The sequence below is a fragment of the Scardinius erythrophthalmus genome (assembly GCF_964197995.2).
Source record: "Scardinius erythrophthalmus genome assembly, chromosome: 11".
Lineage (NCBI taxonomy): Eukaryota > Metazoa > Chordata > Actinopteri > Cypriniformes > Leuciscidae > Scardinius > Scardinius erythrophthalmus.
The window spans coordinates 21010903-21021572 of record NC_138231.1 but is presented as its reverse complement, the minus strand read 5'-3'; positions in this window follow the sequence as shown (position 1 = coordinate 21021572).

The window sequence follows — 10670 nt, the reverse complement described above, 5'->3', positions numbered from 1 at the left end:
CAGAAGGTGATCTCAGTTAGTGATCATTTCTGCATTTAATCCTTAAACTTCCTGAATGAAAATAAACTGTTCCCACCTTTAATCAATCCAATACCTGCCATTAGCAGTTTCACAAAACATTAATGTTTTAAAACAATTGTTTAGATTACAATGACATTGAAAAGAATTATCAAAAATAGTTTAATCTATATTTTTGTTCATTTTGAACAACAACTCACAATATAAACTCTGTAATTCCCTTCATGAAATGTGGAATGTGATGATTCTTCCAGATGGCATATTATTCTCTACTGGCTTGAACTATCAAATACAGCTCTATTTTCTCACCAGCTTGCAGTGTCAAACAGTTTCTTACACAGAAACATGGCTTGTAAGAACTAAAACAAGCAAAGGTGTGAAATGGATTGGGAATGATAATAGGAGTCTTTTTGGAGAATATGTTGTGTTCAACATCTGGTTAATATTTTAACTGAGCTGAAATGCAGATGGCCTATCTAACACCCACGCGTGCTTGCCTTTGAGTTTTCTCACCTTCGGACTGCTCTGATTTTTTTAAACGTATACATATAAATGTAGAAATTATTTTTATAAATATTTCGTAAACCTTACTGTGACTGAAACATGAAACTTTTGTAGACTTATTCTAAATAAAACTGGCACTTATTAGAGAATAGCTAGTTTGGGACCATATATGGATTATTGTATATTATATATATATATATTATAGTCATTGATGAACTTACACCTCTGTGGTAAAAGGATGATTGCATTACTAAAACATATATAGAATAGAATGAGATGATGTATTTGCAGTATTATTGTAAGAAATGTCCCATATTTGGCAATGGGGGAAATCCAACCCATAAGAGGGAGGAACACAAAATGTGGGACATATTTCATGCTATTCATGTAATGCCCTGTATCTTTGTTCTGAAGTCTGTTTATATCTTCTGTAAATTATCCTGGAGTTTGGAGCAGGTTAAAGCAATGAGATCTTTTACAAAGATTCCAAATAAACACACTCATCATGTAGGCTATGTAGCACCACTGCAACAGACCAGCAGTCAGATAAAGTTTCTAAGGAAAAAGTGAAGAAAAATCAATGTAATTGCTTCAATTTTTTTGTACTTCATCCTTTAACTGTCTGAATCAAATCACTTTAAAAGGAGCCAGTTTGTAACCCTTAACCCTATAAGTACATGTAGTTAATTAATATTACTCAGTATTTAAATGTATAATTACACTGTAACAATGACACCTTAAAATAAAGTGTATCTGGTTCACTATCCATTTCCAATTAGTCTTGAGCTCTTCAATTATGGGACGGTCCAAAAAGGGCAATTAGTAGATATCCAAGCAGTTTTAACTGGTAAACAGTGTAATCATTCATTTAGATGACAAATTAAAGTCACATGAAATCACAATTGACAATTCTTTTTTTTTTCTTTTTTTTATGGAATATTGCGGTATTTATTATAAATTATTTATCTGTGCACATCATTATTTATTTATTTTATTAATATGCCCTCTAAATCTTTAATCAAAATAACTTCCCCTCTTTGCAGTGACATCCCTTCTCTAATGTTGTGTTTACTGGTGCGAGGGCGCCAGGGCGGGACAACCTGTCACTCACATGACATCACAGCAATAGCAAATGACAACTCTCCAACGATCCAATCAGTTTCCTTAATTTTTTGCTTATATCAAACTTAACACATTTGCAATGGAAACATATCATTTGGAAATGAATGATGTCCAAAACTCTTAATGTTTATATATATACAGGGAAGTTTCACTGCAGTTATTTAGCAGCATAAGTCACACAATATTTTTTCTCAGTCAGGAAGTCTGGGCTAAAATCAGCGGAACAAATTTGTGCAATATATTAGTTATCTCCAAGGAAACTGGACTGGCTCTTAAAACAATAATCATTTCCAAAACATTTGCCTCTTTGAAATGCAGCTGTCTTCATAAGTAATGTCCAGTTTTGGCTTAGTAAGGGTACATACTCCAACCACGACACTGAACATTTAATGTGGTTCTTTAGTAAGTTACTATGACAACATGAGAAGAGTTTCAAGACTTAAAGAGCTCTCAAAGAGATCTTTACCCTGACTGGAAAGATACTCCACGACAGTGCTCTCAAAACCAGTCTGATAGAGCTGACAATTTATCTTCATGGAGTTGCTTTAATGTCTGATACATAAGAGCATTAATTTAGCCTAAAATAAATGTATCCTTTTTAAATACTGTAATTTTTTTAAATAATTACATGATATTGAACAGATTTAACTGTATGCTTTTTAGCTTCCTCAGTCAGCTCACATTTTAAAATACATGTTCATATTTGTATTTCGATAGGCTACACAGTTGATCAAAAGTCGTTTGATTTGTAAGCTAAATCTATGTTTTCTCTCTAGACTTTTTGAAAGCAAGAATGTTTTTACCAAATTGTTACATGTTTAAAAGACTTAAGAAAAAAAAATGTTTGCACCACTCGAACTTTCATTTTGATAGCCTGGCACTGGAAAATAAGTGTTTGAAGATCACTCTTTCGATACGAACTCAGCCAAACAGCGACATCTGGTGAGAAAATTAACAATTACATCAATAACTTGAGTTAGTTCACCCAAAAATGAAATTCATGTCATTAATGACTCACCCGTAAGACCTCCGTTCATATTCGGAACACAGTTCACAGATATTTTAGATTTAGTCCGAGAGCTTTCTGTTCCTCCATTGAAAGTCAATGGACGGCATACTGTCCATGTCCAGAAAGGCAATACAGACATCATCAAAGTAGTCCATGTGACATCAGTGGCTCAATCTTAAGTTTATCAAGCGACGAGAGTACTTTTTGTGCGCAAAAAGTAAACAAAAATAACGACTTTATTCCATTTTTGGGTGAACTAACCCTTTAACTCATTTCACGATGGAATAGCTCACCGAGCAGGACTCGAGCTAGTTTCAATTCCGTTTCACCATCCGCGTTTTGATTTCTGCAAATCAGTTTTAAGTGAATGCAGAAAACGTGATTATTGTTCACGAGCCCATCAAAAAGGAAAGTCGTCTTTCACTGTAACAGTTGTAAGTGAAAATGTGTAAGTGGTGTAAGTGTAAGTCGTCTTTCACTGTTGTAATTGTTAAATAGCCTAGAGAAAAACATTTTACATTTAGCCTATATGTAGCCTAACTTTTAGCGTATTTTTATCCATGGACCTCATTAGTCTTTTTTCCCCACAGAAACATAAAATCACATATAAAGTCTCAAGCACCAGCAGCTCATAATAATTCTCTTAAGTTCTCTGAAAATATGATTATTGAAATGCTTTACAGGCTTAATAAACCAGGAAGTATGTATGACCATATTCGGATCCGTCAAGGGATTCATAAATTTTGGGGCATCTCGCCCGGGGGGCGGGGTTACGTCCTGCGTCACTTCTCTCATGCGGGTTCTCGTCGACCAGGGTCAGCGGCGCGCACCCTATCGCACACAGGCAGGCACAGAACTAGCTAGCGAACTTAGGTCTTAAATCTAATAAGTTATGTTTTTTACGACACGTTTTTTGATGGAAAAGTAATGTTTAATTTCCATAGTCTTTGTTTAGTGAACGAAAGCGAAATCAGGAATTGCGGTCTTTCAGTTTGTTTATCGTTACCTAGCTACCAAGGCACTGTAATATATATAATATATATGTATAATATATATATAATATATAGTCGCGTTTCATATTAACAGATGAATAGGCTTCGCTCAGTTTATTAAATACATCCAACCTGAAATGTATCTTACAAACTATGAAGGGACAATGAATCAATACACTGACATGGCAATGCTAGACAGATAGTCTACTTTGTTTGCACAGTCCTACCGTGATTTAGTCACTCTTCTCTCCACTCCTAGACCTAACGTTACGTCTGGTGACAGCGGGGAAACTTTTACCTCGATAAAGTTAAACCTACTTATTGTATTGCAGAAAAGAAAAGTAAACTTCCAGTAAACTCCAGTTAACCAGTTCATGTTTCTTCTTTAGGTGATTCAAGCAGTAACGACTAATTAGTCTCAATACTGCTATTACAGGTGGAATTATGAAATAGAAACAGGCCTTAAAGGGTTACTTCAGGATTTAGCATTAAGCTTTGTATTAGTAGAAAACCTGTAGTATTTTCGAATTACCGTGCTTTCCCCCCTCATATCCCCCTGAGAGGAGAGATTTATGTATTTTTTGTCTGGAAAAAATCCTCCGATGACGCAAAAATCGTCATTTTGCGTCATCGGAGGATTTTCTGTCCAGAGGCAAAAGACTACAGCCAGTAGATGGCGTTGTTCCGCATGTTTTCAACCCGCCCATACAGGGTGGGATCTCACTCACAGAATGTACACAGTATCAGCCGTCTTTCTTTGGAAGCTAAGCTAGCATGCTCTTGTTCTGTGGAGAAAGCTGAATAATAGGAGAAAGCTGAGTAAGTATGGGTTACCATCTTCCTTTTCCCGGACTTGTCCGGCGGGCGAGACTGTTAAAAATGTCCGGGATTCAGCTTTTGCGTTCTGCGGTCGCCATTCATTGTTTACATGCACACCTCTCGTTTCAATCTAACTGAATTAATTCCGATCGGTGAATCTGACTGTAGTGTTTACATGAACGCTAAACAAGTGATAGGTTGATGTGCGTTTTAACATTGCTAAGAAAATTCCCGCTCCTCCGTGAGAGATGCGAGACCCGGCGCGTCTCAGTAATGAAGCCACCGGCCTCGCGCCGTTCTCCCGCGGCCGTCAGCCTCGTCCTGCTCGCCACAGTAAACATGATGAATGGCGACTGTAGAACGCAAAAGCCGAATCCCGGACATTTTGGGTCTCTAAATCCCTGGCAAACTCATCACTTACTTAGGCTAGCCTTGTTGTTTTCAACTATGCTCTCTAACCGGTAGGCGTGGCCTCCTAAGGCAGCGAAGCAAGTGCATTCTGGGAGTTGTTGTCTTTCATCCACATAAGCCAAAAATACATTTTCTGGCTTTTCTCAGTCTAGAAAGCTCCAAATTCAAAAATTTCTCCACATTTCTTCTACTTAAATGACCTATTTTAAATACACATTCATCTTCCCAGAGGTGAAGTATCCCTTTAATGCAAGATTTTAATCATGTCAATACACAATAAATAGAACATTTAATTAATAAATTAATCAATATGTCAGGACAGCCCATTCATGCAGGTAGTGAAATAGTTAAATCAAATACAAATACACAGTAAAAAAAAAAAGGTTGTTAACCTTAACCCGTATCAAGTCAATTAAAACATATATTTCATGGTGTGTTAATTGTTTGTGTTTGTGTATGTGTTTTTTTTTTGTAATGCAATGTTTTCAACATAGGGAAATATACAGCATTTTCAAAATTTTCTTTAACCCCCCCCACCCCCACACATGGATCAGCATTAGTCAGCAGAGTACAAATACATGTGTGAAGTAATCATACAAAATAAACACACACACACAAAAAGAAACCCCTATTTACAAAGCACCTCTTGTGTGTATGTCTGTTGATTGTTTTAAGAGTGATGGTGCGCAGCCACCCTGGTTCTGCTTCACTATGTCTTGTGACTAACCTGTGAATGAGTCTGGTTCTTCAGCATTGTGGTCAAACTGGAGGTCTGGGGGGTTCAAAGCCAGGTGTCATGATAGCTCTCTCTTTCCCCTACAGGTGTCAGGAGTAGGATGGCTTACCGTGAGGTCTTGAGAGGCGTGTCAGGTTTCAGCCGTTGGAGGCCCACCAGTTAGATGACCCCCTGTGTGAGTGTTGCCAGAGATGGGTGAAGCCCTAGCATGTGGATCTCCACAGGAAGGAGAGGTATGGTAGTGGTGGGTTGTGTGAGAGACACCCCTGTGCACCCAGCGCATGGACAGGCCTCCTGAAGCGAAGGAGTCTGTGACAGGGTGCTTTCCATAGTGGTTGAGGATGTACTCTGATGGTGATGCCTACTAGCTGCGAGTGTGGTACCCTGCAGACTCAGGTCTGATGCCAGGGCAACTGTTCTCTTTCATGACCAGTCTGACTAACATTTCCACAAGTAAAGGGAGAGAGCAGTCACCTAAAGTGAAACCTATGTGTGTGTGTGTTTGTGTACTGTATGTTTACGTGTATTCATTTATGTGTATGTGCTTGCAGATGTATGTGTATGAGTCAGTGTGCATGACTGTGCATGACTATGCTGTCGTTCTTATACCTACCGACAGCACTCGGAGGCCACAAAGAACAGGGATAAGGGCTGATTGACTCTGGATTTTTCCTTCAACAACAACGCCAAAGCACCAAAAGAGGACAGGTTTGCACCACGTAATTTGAAGTTTGAGTTGGAGTTGTGGTTGAGGATGTACTCTGATGGTGATGCCAACTAGACTGGTGCTTTGGCGTTGGTGTTAACTTGTTATCCCTGTTCTTTGTGGACTCTGAGTGCTTCATAGACTTATGAACTCTTAAACTCAATAAATTAATCTAATAATTAAACTAATTTAAACTTATTAACTCTAAACTCAAAAACTCGTACACTTATAAACTCATCAATCTATACACTTATAAACTCTAAACTCAAACTCTGAGTGTGTGTGTGTTTGTGTCTGAGTGAGTGTGTGAGGGCGAGTTAGTCTCTCTGTGTGTGTGTGTGTGTGTGTGTGTTAGTCTGTGCGTGTGTTTGTGTGAAAGAAAGTGTGTGAGTGAGTGATTGTGTGTGTGCATGAGTGTGAGTGTGTGTTAATGAGCGTGTCTGTGAGTAAGTGTGTGTGTGAGATTTAGTGAGCGTGTCTGTGCATGTGTGAGTTAGTGAGTGTGTCTGTGCATGTGTGAGTTAGTGAGTGTGTCTGTGCATGTGTGTGTGTGAGATAGTGAGTGTGTGTGTGTGTGTGTGTGTGTTAGTGAGTGTGTGTGTGTGTGTGTGTGTGTGTGTGTGTGTGTGTGTGTGTGTGTGTGTGTGTGTGTGTGTGTGTGTGTGAGTTAGTGAGTGTGTCTGTGCGTGTGAGTGTGTGTGAGAGTTAGTGAGTGTGTCTGTGCATGTGTATGTGTGAAATAGTGAGTGTGTGTGTTAGTGAGCGTGTGTGTGTCTGTGAGATAGTGAGCGTGTGTATGTGGAAAAAGTGTGTGAGCGTGTGTGTGTGTGTTAGTGAGTGTGTGTGTGTGTGTGTGTGTGTGTGTGTGTGTGTGTGTGTGTGTGTGTGTGAGTGAGTTAGTGAGTGTGTCTGTGCGTGTGAGTGTGTGTGAGAGTTAGTGAGTGTGTCTGTGCATGTGTATGTGTGAAATAGTGAGTGTGTGTGTTAGTGAGCGTGTGTGTGTCTGTGAGATAGTGAGCGTGTGTGTGTGGAAAAAGTGTGTGAGCGTGTCTGTGCGTGTGTGTGTCTTCAAACTAATTTAAACTTCAAACTGCTAAATTTACTTCATTTAAACGTGTAAACTAAACTCTAAAACTCTTAAGTGTGTGTGCGTCTGAGTGAGTGTTGAGTGAGTTAGTGTGTATCTATCTATCTGTCAAATTAATCCATTTCAGCTACTTTAAACTACTTTAAACTTCAAACTAATTTAAACTTCAAACTATAGACTTCAAACTACTTTAAACTAAACTTCAAACTTATTTAAACTTAATTCAACCTTAAACTAAATTAAACTTCCAACTACTTTAATCTTCAAACTTTCCGGTCCAAACTTTCTCAAGCCAACTTAAAGTTTGTCTCGACGAACTTTTTAATCTAGTTATCTGTTACAAACACACACACACACATAGGTTTCACTTTAGGTGACTGCTCTCTCCCTTTACTTGTGGAAATGTTAGTCAGACTGGTCATGAAAGAGAACAGTTGCCCTGGCATCAGACCTGAGTCTGCAGGGTACCACACTCGCAGCTAGTAGGCATCACCATCAGAGTACATCCTCAACCACTATGGAAAGCACCCTGTCACAGACTCCTACGCTTCAGGAGGCCTGTCCATGCGCTGGGTGCACAGGGGTGTCTCTCACACACCCCACCACTACCATACCTCTCCTTCCTGTGGAGATCCACATGCTAGGGCTTCACCCATCTCTGGCAACACTCACACAGGGGGTCATCTAACTGGTGGGCCTCCAACGGCTGAAACCTGACACGCCTCTCAAGACCTCACGGTAAGCCATCCTACTCCTGACACCTGTAGGGGAAAGAGAGAGCTATCATGACACCTGGCTTTGAACCCCCCAGACCTCCAGTTTGACCACAACGCTGAAGAACCAGACTCATTCACAGGGCAGTCACAAGACATAGTGAAGCAGTGTGGCTGTGCTGATCCTTCAGTATAGGTCCTATTCACCAGGCTTCTTGACCCAGGCGTTGCTTGTGTTGCCCATGAGGGAAGCATGAGGGACTTGTCTGTCTGTCAGGAGACCTGATGCGCCTTCAGTGTTGCTCGAAGCCAGGGGAAGATGGAGTCCTACAACATGTGAAGAAAAGGTTAGGGTTACAGTGTGCGAATACAACTTTGTCTTGTGCACACATGTCTTCTTGCATTCTATAAGCTTGTTTTTTAGTTATTTTACCTTGAGTGTTGCTTGTGTTGCCCATGAGGGAAGCATGAGAGACTTGTCTGTCTGTCAGGAGACCTGATGCGCCTTCTGTGTTGCTCAAAGCCGGAAGAGGATCGAGTCCTACAACATGTGAAGAAGAGGTTAGGGTTAGGACTTAAAGTGTGCAAATATAATTAAGTCCTACCTGTTACAGATAGCAATGGGAGCAATGGACAACTGGACCAATGGCTTAATGTTAACATTTTAACAAAATATAACCAGCAGAAAAATAACATACCCTGGTTCCATTTCCTTTTCTTGGTTTTTGCTACCCTTCGTTTATTAGCTGGAAGAGCCCGAAGAACTTCAGAGTCCTTTCTAACCATAACTATTTCCTTTTGGTTATTTAACATGAGGCCATTTTCTCTTCTGCACTGGGTTACAAATGTTTTTCTTAGATTGATCAGTACTTCTGTTGACCTTGTGAGAGTTTCCAGGTCGTTGCATAAATATGTGTCATCACTAAACATCTTTAGTTCTTCTCTCAATTTAAGTTGTGCAGATTTGATCCGCTGTGGCATAATGTCTTTTAGGCTCACTGCTGCTTCATCGTGCACCCGGCAGCCTACTCCATCTTCCAGGCTCTCTGCCCCTTCGTTGTGCACCAGGCTCTCTGTTCCATCTTCTGTGCTCTCTGCCCCTCGGCTTCCAACTTGCATCAGGCTCTGTGCTTCTCCATCCTCCAGGCTCTGTGCTCCTCTGGATCCATCTACCCCTCTTACATCGTCAAATGTATCAAGTGTCAGATATGGAGACAGTGTGTAAATAAGGGGCAGGGAATCCCATGAGTGCTTTGTGTTACTAAAAATGGCAAAAATGTGCTTGCAGGGAAGATAAGAAAGTTGAAAAGCTTCACATTCACAAGACGGCTTTGTGAGGTCCACAGAATGAAATGTGTTTGACTGCTCACTCCTGACAAGACATGTACCATAATTTCTCTCCACTATATCCTGGGCACTGAAATGGGAAGCTGCAGTGATGTTCTTCAGACAGTGTAGGACAATTTCTACCGGACGGTTTTGGAGAAAGGCTGGTACATCCTTGCTGTATGCTTTGTGGCATGTTCTGTAGCGGTAATTTAGGCTCTCGTAGCCTTTGATTTTTTCTGGGATGAATTGTGTTACAATAGTTTCGACAAGAGAAGACACTGTCCCAGTGCCAGAGATCTTTAAAAAAAATGCTTTGAGATTTTTGTTAATTGTTTCCACGCCATTGTTTGTAGTCACTGAAACATTGAAGCCGTCTGGAGCATAAGCTCTGCACCATTTCTGAAAAGGAACCAGAAGAACACTTAATAATTCAATCTAAAAATGTATGTATGTCCCTAATAACACCCCCCTCCCTTTGGATTCAGTACTCAGAATTATTTTGTTGAAGTCTTGAATTTCCCCTTGGGGATCAATAAACTCTATCTATCTATCTATCTATCTATCTATCTATCTATCTATCTATCTATCTATCTATCTATCTATCTATCTATCTATCTATCTATCTATCTATCTATCTATCTATCTATCTATCTATCTATCTATCTATCTATCTATCTATCTATCTATCTTAACTAACCACCAACTCACCCTTTCTTCTTTAGAAATGTTCATCTATTAGCCTAGTTATTATCCTAGCACTTGACAATATTACCTCTTTGATGGAAATCCACCATTGTTCGACGTACGTCCTTTTTCACTGCCTTTGTATATTCTACTCTCCCTTAAATTCTCTATCGCTACCAAGCAGCTCTCTTCTGTTCTGGCCCAAGCAATGCTGCGAAGAAGATGTAACAGTTCTCCCTGTTCCCTGTCGGCAAGGCTATTTTTCCCTAAAGGCACAATTATTTGGTCATTTAATCAGTAATTTGCATTGTATTTCACAATTAAACAAAACATATTCATTACGTAAGGGTTAATGCCCGACGAGGTGTCCATTATCAGGTTTTAATGGACGACGGCGAGGCGTAAACCGTCCGACGCTCCATTAAAACCTGATAATGGACACCTCGAAGGGCATTAACCCGCTTATACCATGGTTACTTACGAAAGAAAGAAATATTTAATCAATTAATAATACTTTAATGTGTTTTAGAGTAAAAATCG